An 8,894-nucleotide genomic window follows, 5' to 3' on the forward strand; every position below is an offset into this window, starting at 1 on the left:
AGATGTTGGCCTCAAAGAAAAAGTGTCGTCAGTATTCCGTTGAATACATCAAGTATGGATTCATTGCATCTCCGACGAACAAACAGTTACAGATGTGTTTGTTGTGTGGTATCACGCTGTCCAATGAAGCAATGAAACCATCTCGACTGAGCGAGCACCTGAGTAAAAAGCACAGTGATAAGGCTCGCGCATAGGTCAGCTATTTCCAATCGCTGAAAGAGAAATTGGAGAAGCGATCCACGGTAACGACGATGTTCAAAGCCAGCCAAAAGCTCGTGGATAAAGGACTGGAAGCGTCGTATAAGATGTCATTGCTCATCGCCAGATCTGGAAAACCGTATTCAATCGGCGAATAGTTGATCAAACCAGCTGTTGGGGAAGTGATAAAAACTGTTATGGGCCAGGATCCGAATCCAGTTCTCTCGTCGATTGTGCTCAGCAATGATTCCGTGGCCAGGCGGATTGATGAAATGTCATCAGATGTAGAAGATAAGCTGTGTAGTGAGCTGAGAAGCACACACTTCGCCATCCAGCTGGATGAGTCCACTTTGCGTGACAGTGAAGCTCTGTTACTCTGCTACGTTCGCTTCATCCGTGATCAGGAAATGGTGGAAGAAATGTTGTTTGCCCGCTCTCTCCAGACCGATACAAAGGGTTCTTCCATCTTCCAAACGTTGGAGAAGTAAGTACTTTACTGATAACATACCGATGGAGAACATTCTCGCTTGCGCGACGGACGGGGCACCAGCGATGGTTGGCCGCCAGCGTGGTATTATTGCGCTTCTGAAGAACCAGGTACCGTCCGTGTTCGCCATTCACTGTGTCGTGCACCGCCAGCATCTTATAGCAAAAGCTCTCAGCACCAGACTTCATACATCACTCCAAACAGTAATCAAAGCAGTGAATAAAATCAAGGTGTCGTCTCTGCATGATCAGCTGTTTCGTCAGCTTTGCCAGGAGAATGATGAGGCATTCGAGCGGCTCCTGTTGCACACCGAAGTTCGATGGTTGTCCAAAGGCACTTGTTTGACCCGTTTCCATGCCCTCTTCTCAACAGTGGTCGAGTTTCTGTCGGAAATTGATACGGAGCTATCGGAGAAAGTGAATGCGATTGAGCATGATGTGGCTTACCTCACGGACATATTCAGTATACTGAATGATGTCAACAAACAACTCCAGGGTGACCATATGACGCTGATTAAAGCAAAGAAAGTGATTGGTGCGTTCATAACCAAGGAAACTCTGCACAGGGAAACCCTCGGCCGCAGAGATATGCACCACTTTCCCCAGTTGGCCAAGGAAACTGCTGTTTCTGATGAAGAGCTGCTCGTTTATTGCAATCACCTTGAGAAGATTCGTGGAGATATGGAGCAGCGTTTCAGAGACATGCTAGAACTGTCGGTGCCAGCATGGGTGAACCCATTCAAATGTGACATTCAAGATGTGAAGCGCGAATTACAGGACGAAACTATCAACCTCCACAATGATGACGAGGCGAAGGCAACATTCTCGCAGCATGAATACGGCAAATTCTGGATTCTGGAGCGGGGCGAATACCCCGCAATGTGGACAGAGGCAGAACTGCTGCTGATGGCGTTCCCCACATCATACCTCGTTGAAAGAGGGTTCAGCACCGTGATGGTGCTGCTGACCAAGTATCGAAACCGCCTTGACATTACCAAGAGGGGCGATCTGCGTCTCTACCTCACTGAGATGGAGCCAGACGTTCGTAATCTCGCAGCGAGTCACCAGGCCCACCCTTCACACTAACGGTATTTGGGCCTGTGATGACAGATTCCCAGTTTGCCTCACCTGGACCTGTTCTGCTGAAACATTGTAGGTCGTGCAAAATAAAATAAAAAGTAAAGTAAAATAAAGTAAAATATTATTCAGAAAATATTTGGCTTCTGTTATTTTTGCTTCCAATCTACATAAATTCTGGGTGTCCGACCACGAAAGATAGGACAAGGGGGCATTGGGCCGGTCCAAGAGGGCAGAAGGGGGCGGTAGTCCAAAAAAGTTTGAGAACCACTGATCGAGACTGATAAAATACGGCTCAGCTGGTGATATAGACTGGTAAAATACGGCTCGGCTGGTGATCTAGACTGGTAAAATACGGCTCGGCTGGTGATCTAGACTGGTAAAATACGGCTCGGCTGGTGATCTAGACTGGTAAAATACGGCTCGGCTGGTGATCAAACTGGTAAAATACGGCTCGGCTGGTGATCAAGACTGATAAAATACGGCTCGGCTGGTAATCTAGACTAGTAAAATATGGCTCAGCTGGTAATCTAGACAAGTAAAATACGGCTCGGCTGGTGATCTGGACTGGTAAAATACGGCTCGGCTGGTGATCTAGACTGGTAAAATACAGCTCGGCTGGTGATCTAGACTGGTAAAATACGGCTCGGCTGGTGATCTAGACTGGTAAAATACGGCTCGGCTGTTGATCTAGACTGTTAAAATACGGCTTGGCTAGTGATCTAGACTGGTAAAATATGGCTCGGCTGGTGATCTAGATTGGTAAAATACGGCTCGGCTGGTGATCTCGACTGGTAAAATACTGCTCGGCTGGTGATCTCGACTGGTAAAATACGGCTCGGCTGGTGATCTAGACTGGTAAAATACGGCTCGGCTGGTGATCTCGACTGGTAAAATACTGCTCGACTGGTGATCGAGACTGATAAAATACGGCTCGGCTGGTAATCTAGACAAGTAAAATATGGCTCAGCTGGTGATGTATACTGGTAAAATATGGCTCGGCTGGTGATCTAGACTGGTAAAATAGGGCTCGGCTGGTGATCTAGACTGGTAAAATACGGCTCGGCTGGTGATCTAGACTGGTAAAATACGGCTCGGCTGGTGATCTAGACTGCTAAAATACGGCTCGGCTGGTGATCTAGACTGGTAAAATATGGCTAGAAGTATTGCTCTACAAACAAATATAGAATTCCGTGACAATAGGATCCCAGTGACAATAGGGTTCAGTGAAATGATGCTGCATTATAAAACTCAATCTCCAAAAAAAAAAGGTTTTCATTTATCATGAGCTTATTCACTCATCAAAATGTACGATAACACTAGAATATACCTCGATTACGAAAAATTGTGAATATCTCAGATTTGAAGGTGCAAGACCATGACCAATTCCAGCGGTTTTGAAAGAAAATCCAAGGCTCAGAAATGTCTCAAGCAGAAAGTCGCATCATTGACTACACAGACAGGATGCGGTCACTCAGATATTGTATGCCTCCTGAGGGGTGATGGGAGGGTAGGGGTGAAGGTTGTGAGTGATACTTGCCTGAAACAGACCATCAAACATCAGCAACCACAATTAGCTTTTTTAGTTTGGAACTCAGTTATACTGGAAACTCACATACATCACAACATAAACTAGAACGAGCAATCAAAAATTGCATACCCTCGCCCGGACTTGTTTTATGTGGGGTTTTTTTTAGTACGTATTTTATAGATGTACTTGCATTCTAATTGCACATACTTCATAGAGGTACAAGGTTGAAAAAAGACAAAGTGTAAAAATTGTAGTCTACGTTGACAAATGTGCGGACAAGCAAACAAACAGACAAATGGACCTCAATACAATCCTCTGTGGGAGTAATAAACTAAACTGGAGAGTTAATAGACCACCTTACCCTACACAGTCTTGAGAAGAAAAGAAGATAGGAAGGGTCTGCGAGCAGCAAATTTGATTGGTCGGGATGACGTCAAATGCCATAATATTTTGTCCAAGTATAGTAAACAGCTAAAATATCGCAGGTTTCAATATCGTGGTTTTGACCAATCGTGCAACCTATTTATGTAGCGATTTAGTTATCGTGGAGCTTAATTTGACTAATCGGGTTTTTGATCTGAGCTGTGACAGTTATCTCCCACCAAGAGCCTTTTCTTGTTTCTCGCGCACTGGTAATAATGGAATCGCACCAAAGTGTAAAACGATAGACAAAAGTGATTCTTTTGATTTGATTTATTCGCTGATTTATGGAGCTGCAGAACGATTTATAGGAGAAAAGCAATGACACATTACAAAGAACAACAATTTAAGAGATTAATAGGGGAGGAATGGTTGGGGCGAGGGGCAAGTTTAATCGCTTCTGAATGTTTAATCTGCTTCAACGCAGCAGGAGACTTCATTGTAAAGCCAATTTACATTTACTTTACATGTTTATTTCAATTGTCATGTGATTATTTTGGCTGCCACAGACCTATATTTTCTCGAAGCCCAGGAACCTAATCCCCTTATTCCCAAAGGAAATTGGTTTTAACTATCGCGGTTTTGAATACTGTGGAATTTTCCAGGAACGTAACCCGTGATATTAAGCGATATTAAGGGTATTCTATTAGGTTAATTAAGGGGTTACCGTGATATTAAGGGTTTACTCTACTGCTAAACGGAAGGTTTTTGAACGTGCCAAGAAGGAAATTAGTGTTCTACAGTATTCAAGTATATTGTTACGGACACGACTTATTAAGATGTTATGCTGGGCCGAGCGGAATTGGCCGCCGTGTTCGCACAAGTTACCCGATTACACTCGAACGTTGGCCGAATCGCGCTATGCTAAATCAATGAAGGAAAGGACACAACGGCTGGGTTAAATGACACGACACCAGGGGTACAGTTCTCAAGACCTCCGGAGGAGGTTATAATATTGGTTTGCAGAACGTTTAGATTACACGGACAAGAGGTACAGCATAGAAAGGTGGGCACTTAAATACGGTCTTATCTTAGCCCCGACAGACCACAGATAAACGGGACAAGACTGACTCACACAGGGATTGATGGCAAGGAAGGGCAGAATCGATGGCCCAAGGTGCACCTTGGCTCAGGGGCAGAATCGACCCGGTCCGGTCCAGAGATGCGGGAGGTATCTCTCAGCGCTAGGAGGTGACGTTCTTTCTCCAAGCTGGGGGCGCATCTGACGTCACCTCCGGTAAGTGGCTGCGTATATCCAGCGGGGAGTGACACGCCCTCGGCTCGTTAGCTCCGCCCCAGATGGAATCGGTCCGCCGCTTCTTATTGGGTGCGGGGGGGTTACCGGGCTCCGCCCTTGACGAGGAGCTGACAGTCAGCCCCTGTGTGGTAACCCCGTCGGAGCACATGGTCAATGGCGGCTAACCAAGCCGGAGTGAGGACGCGCACTCCCCGCGCGCTGTTGTTGTTGTTGGTGTTGTTGTTTCATGAGATGATGGGAGGATGCGGAGATGAGATTGTGGGGAGGTATTGGGAGGTCCTAAACTCACTACTGGTGCCATACAATCACATTCTGGTGCAACGAAGAGTCAGAATTAATGGAAATGAGTCCTTAACTGACATAGACTAAGAATAACTAGCAAGATGTCCGAAAGTTGTCTACGTGAGATGCGGTGGACCTGGGCACGACATTTAATGGGGGAAAAAGGGGAAGGTCGGTTCTACAGAGTGTTGTTTACAGACAATGGGACTAGGGAATGGGGGATTGGGGATAGTTGGGGAGTATTGGGGAAATAGGGGAATATTTACAAGCGGATATGGATGGAGGCCAAATCCCATATCCGCAACATTGCACCCTTCTCTACCTCGGGGCGTCCCGACCCGATAAATCTTTACCTACGTTAGTGTGGCACTCAGATGTAGTTCCCTCTACTATTAACTCTACCCTGAGTGCGACAGTTTTACAGATGTTCACAAATGAGTAAATATGTCCCCCTGCGACGTTGCACCCTTCTCCTCACAGAAACACACCCACAGGATAACCGAATCGCGGAAAGAATTCTCAAACTAAACATACAGCCGGTAGGGAGCATTATTTACACTAGACTACGCTGATATTTACACTACGATCCAGGACCTGTTTTTGGAGGAACACATGCAGATGTTATGCATAGAGAGAGCACGCATGCCAGCATCGATACACCAACCCACGAGTGCTCTGTGGCCTTACGGCCTTTAATAATGTGCAGAGCACCCCATCCAAGCACCAAAAGCACCACCCCATAACACAGTCAGCACCATCCGGTGCACCAATAAAGTGTTCAACAATCACCGGTGGTGTCGCAGCCGGCCGATGTTCTGCCGCTGGTCTTGCCTTCCTTTGGTGTACTTGGCCTTCTGGCTTCTTTCAAAAATAAAGAAAGGCGCCAACCGCGTCCATTTCTAAATTGTGGCCGTCAGGGGGCCAACTATTAGTGGTTCACCTGTATGGCATAGGTGCCACGTTGACCAATAGGTCCATCCACGGGTGGTGCTTGCCCGCAAGAGAACTGCAGTCCATGGTGGGCGGCCACAAAAATTGCGGTCCATATGGTGTATCGATCCCGGCAGCAAGCAGCGAAAGTGCAGGCCCACAACTGCGGAGCCAGCACCCCTCTCTCCTCTCTCTCTGCCCCAAAGCCAGATCCTCGGAGGTGGGAGACAAAAGAAGGGGACAAGTGAGTAAGGTGGTAAGGGCGCAAAAGTGCACGCAACATCAGGTAATGCACACTAGGGGCACATGGGAACCAGGTGAGACAGGTACGTTCCTACCGTACGCCCCCCCCCCCCCCACCAGGTAACCTACATTGCCCCTCCCTTACCCCTTACTGTATCCACACAACACAACACTACCCATAAACATCTACTTTACAAATCAACAAACGTCCCTACTGTCTTCCCCGTTCCTCCCATAAACCAAATTCGTCTTCTCTCCCTCCTAACCAATCAAATTTGCCATTTCCAACTCTCATCAAAATTTGCCATCACCAATTCATCATCAGTCCCTCCTAGGGAGGGAGAGATGGAATCACCCCAATGTCTCATCCACGTCGTGATGCGTCTCACAATCCACACAGCAATTCTCATTTCCTGCATACAGAACAAAGAAACACAGGTGTGGAGTCATCATCATCACCACAGGTAAGTGGCTGCGTATGGTGCGACAGGTTCATCAATCCTAACTATTTCCTAAATGACTAACAACTTTACATTACCCGGGGTCTTTCTCCTGCCAAACCATTGGCCCTCTTACACTATGGGTTCTAAAAACCAATTCCCATTGACCAAACTGTGGTGCTTTTCAATTTGGGGTCTCACTCCCCCGATTCATCTCCCGGTGCCCTCGCACAATTTCTGGGCCGCTACGTGTAGCTCTCCCCGCAGGTCTACCCACCTGCACACCTCCACCACTGCAGTTGCCTCCGAGCTTACCTGCTCCTTACCCTAACCTAACTACCTGGGGAAGGCCCTCTGGCGCTCTCCCCACTCGGTGCCCTCTCTGGCACTGGGCTACCCGGGTCCGTCCTCCGGATCCTCAGGCCCCACTGACACTAACGGCTCCCAGAGCCCACCTGCGGCCTCACCTGGCCGACATCCTCACAGTGGTGGAGTGCCCAACCAACTACACACACTAACAGGCTACACGCCCAGCCATTTCCACAACACTAATGCACCCATCCAAATACCATTCTTTCACCTCGCACCACAGATGCCAATATCCAACCACAATTTACTTATACCCTCTACCTAACACTTACACTACCCGCCCCAGGTACTCGTGAAAGGGGTCCACTCTTCCCCCATCCACACCTTCGCACCATGCACACCACTCCGTACCACTTACTCCAACTCTCTCCACACCACCTTTACTTGCACACCTGTGCTCTCACACCTGGTGCCACCTGCACCCTTCTCTCCCCAAGCGCATTCGCGCTGATCCACAACACTCACTACTCATCCACTGCTCCACACACCTGTCCAGTTCTCACACAGCATCATCTCATCTAACTACTCCCCTCTGAAACTTGCGCTTCCCAGTCGTCCCTTTAAACTATTGCGCTCCCTCGTCATTATCATCCACCCTAATCTACCTGCGTCCCCACTACAGGTATCAGTCACTAACTAAACTTAACGTTACCTAATGTCAATCTTCTAGGGCCCTACACACAATATAACCTAACCCACCCGGGCTAGTTTTCACTGCCATAAACCCCATAAACTATAGCTCCTTTGCCCCACCATGGGAAGGGATGACAGAGTTGCCATCCCACCACATCGGGCATCTCCCACTACCAATTTTGCACATCAAATTTCAACAAATCAAAAAAATTTGCCAATCACTACTCATCATCTGCCAATCATTACTGCCAATCCTTTGCCAATCATCAAATTTTGTTTTTCTCTAATTTTGGGGCCAAAACACTATCCTCGTCACACAGTCTACTCACTAATGCCTCTCGGTGCGCCAATTCCTGTCCAAAGCCCGGCTTCGTAAAGCCAAGCCATGAATGCGGGTTGTTTGGTGCCAGCGGCTGGACACGTCCCGCATTCGGTGCAGGGCAGGAGGTTTACCCGGGCCGAGATCCCTCGCACCATCTCGGCACGGAGCCATCCCATGGCCCGATCTCGACCTGCCGGACTGCCTCAACAAAAAGTGGTCGCCATGACGACCCTTCCTATCGGGCTGCCCGCTCCGCCTAGTGGAGCACAGACGCGGCCGTTCAAAGCGAGGCCCAGCGTGGATCGCGCACGGCGGTCCTTTCGAACCCGCCGTGGCTCGGATCCCCGCTGGTTCTTGCGGCACGCGAAGCCCGGCACGCACCGAGGGCCCGATTCGGCTAAAAGTCGACCTAACCGCTGCTCCGTTTAACGTCGATGCTTCACCTGCATGCTTACACCCCGCAGCCCGTTCCTTGCTCACACATCCAGCCGTCTCCATGCTCCTCGTACCTTTCCTTACACACCTCGGTACACTCATTCCACTCCCAGCCTTGGTCACACACCTGACCACCGAACACTTTGGCACACATTCGTCGCTCGCACACCTCACCAACACACCTCTTCGCGCCCCCTCCTCGGTCACCTCCTCTGTGACAATCACAGGTGTGCTCTCACTCGCACACCCAACCACGTGCCTCACTACCAA

Source organism: Myxine glutinosa, chromosome 1, assembly GCF_964187855.1.
Source record: "Myxine glutinosa chromosome 1, kmMyxGlut1.1, whole genome shotgun sequence".
Lineage (NCBI taxonomy): Eukaryota > Metazoa > Chordata > Myxini > Myxiniformes > Myxinidae > Myxine > Myxine glutinosa.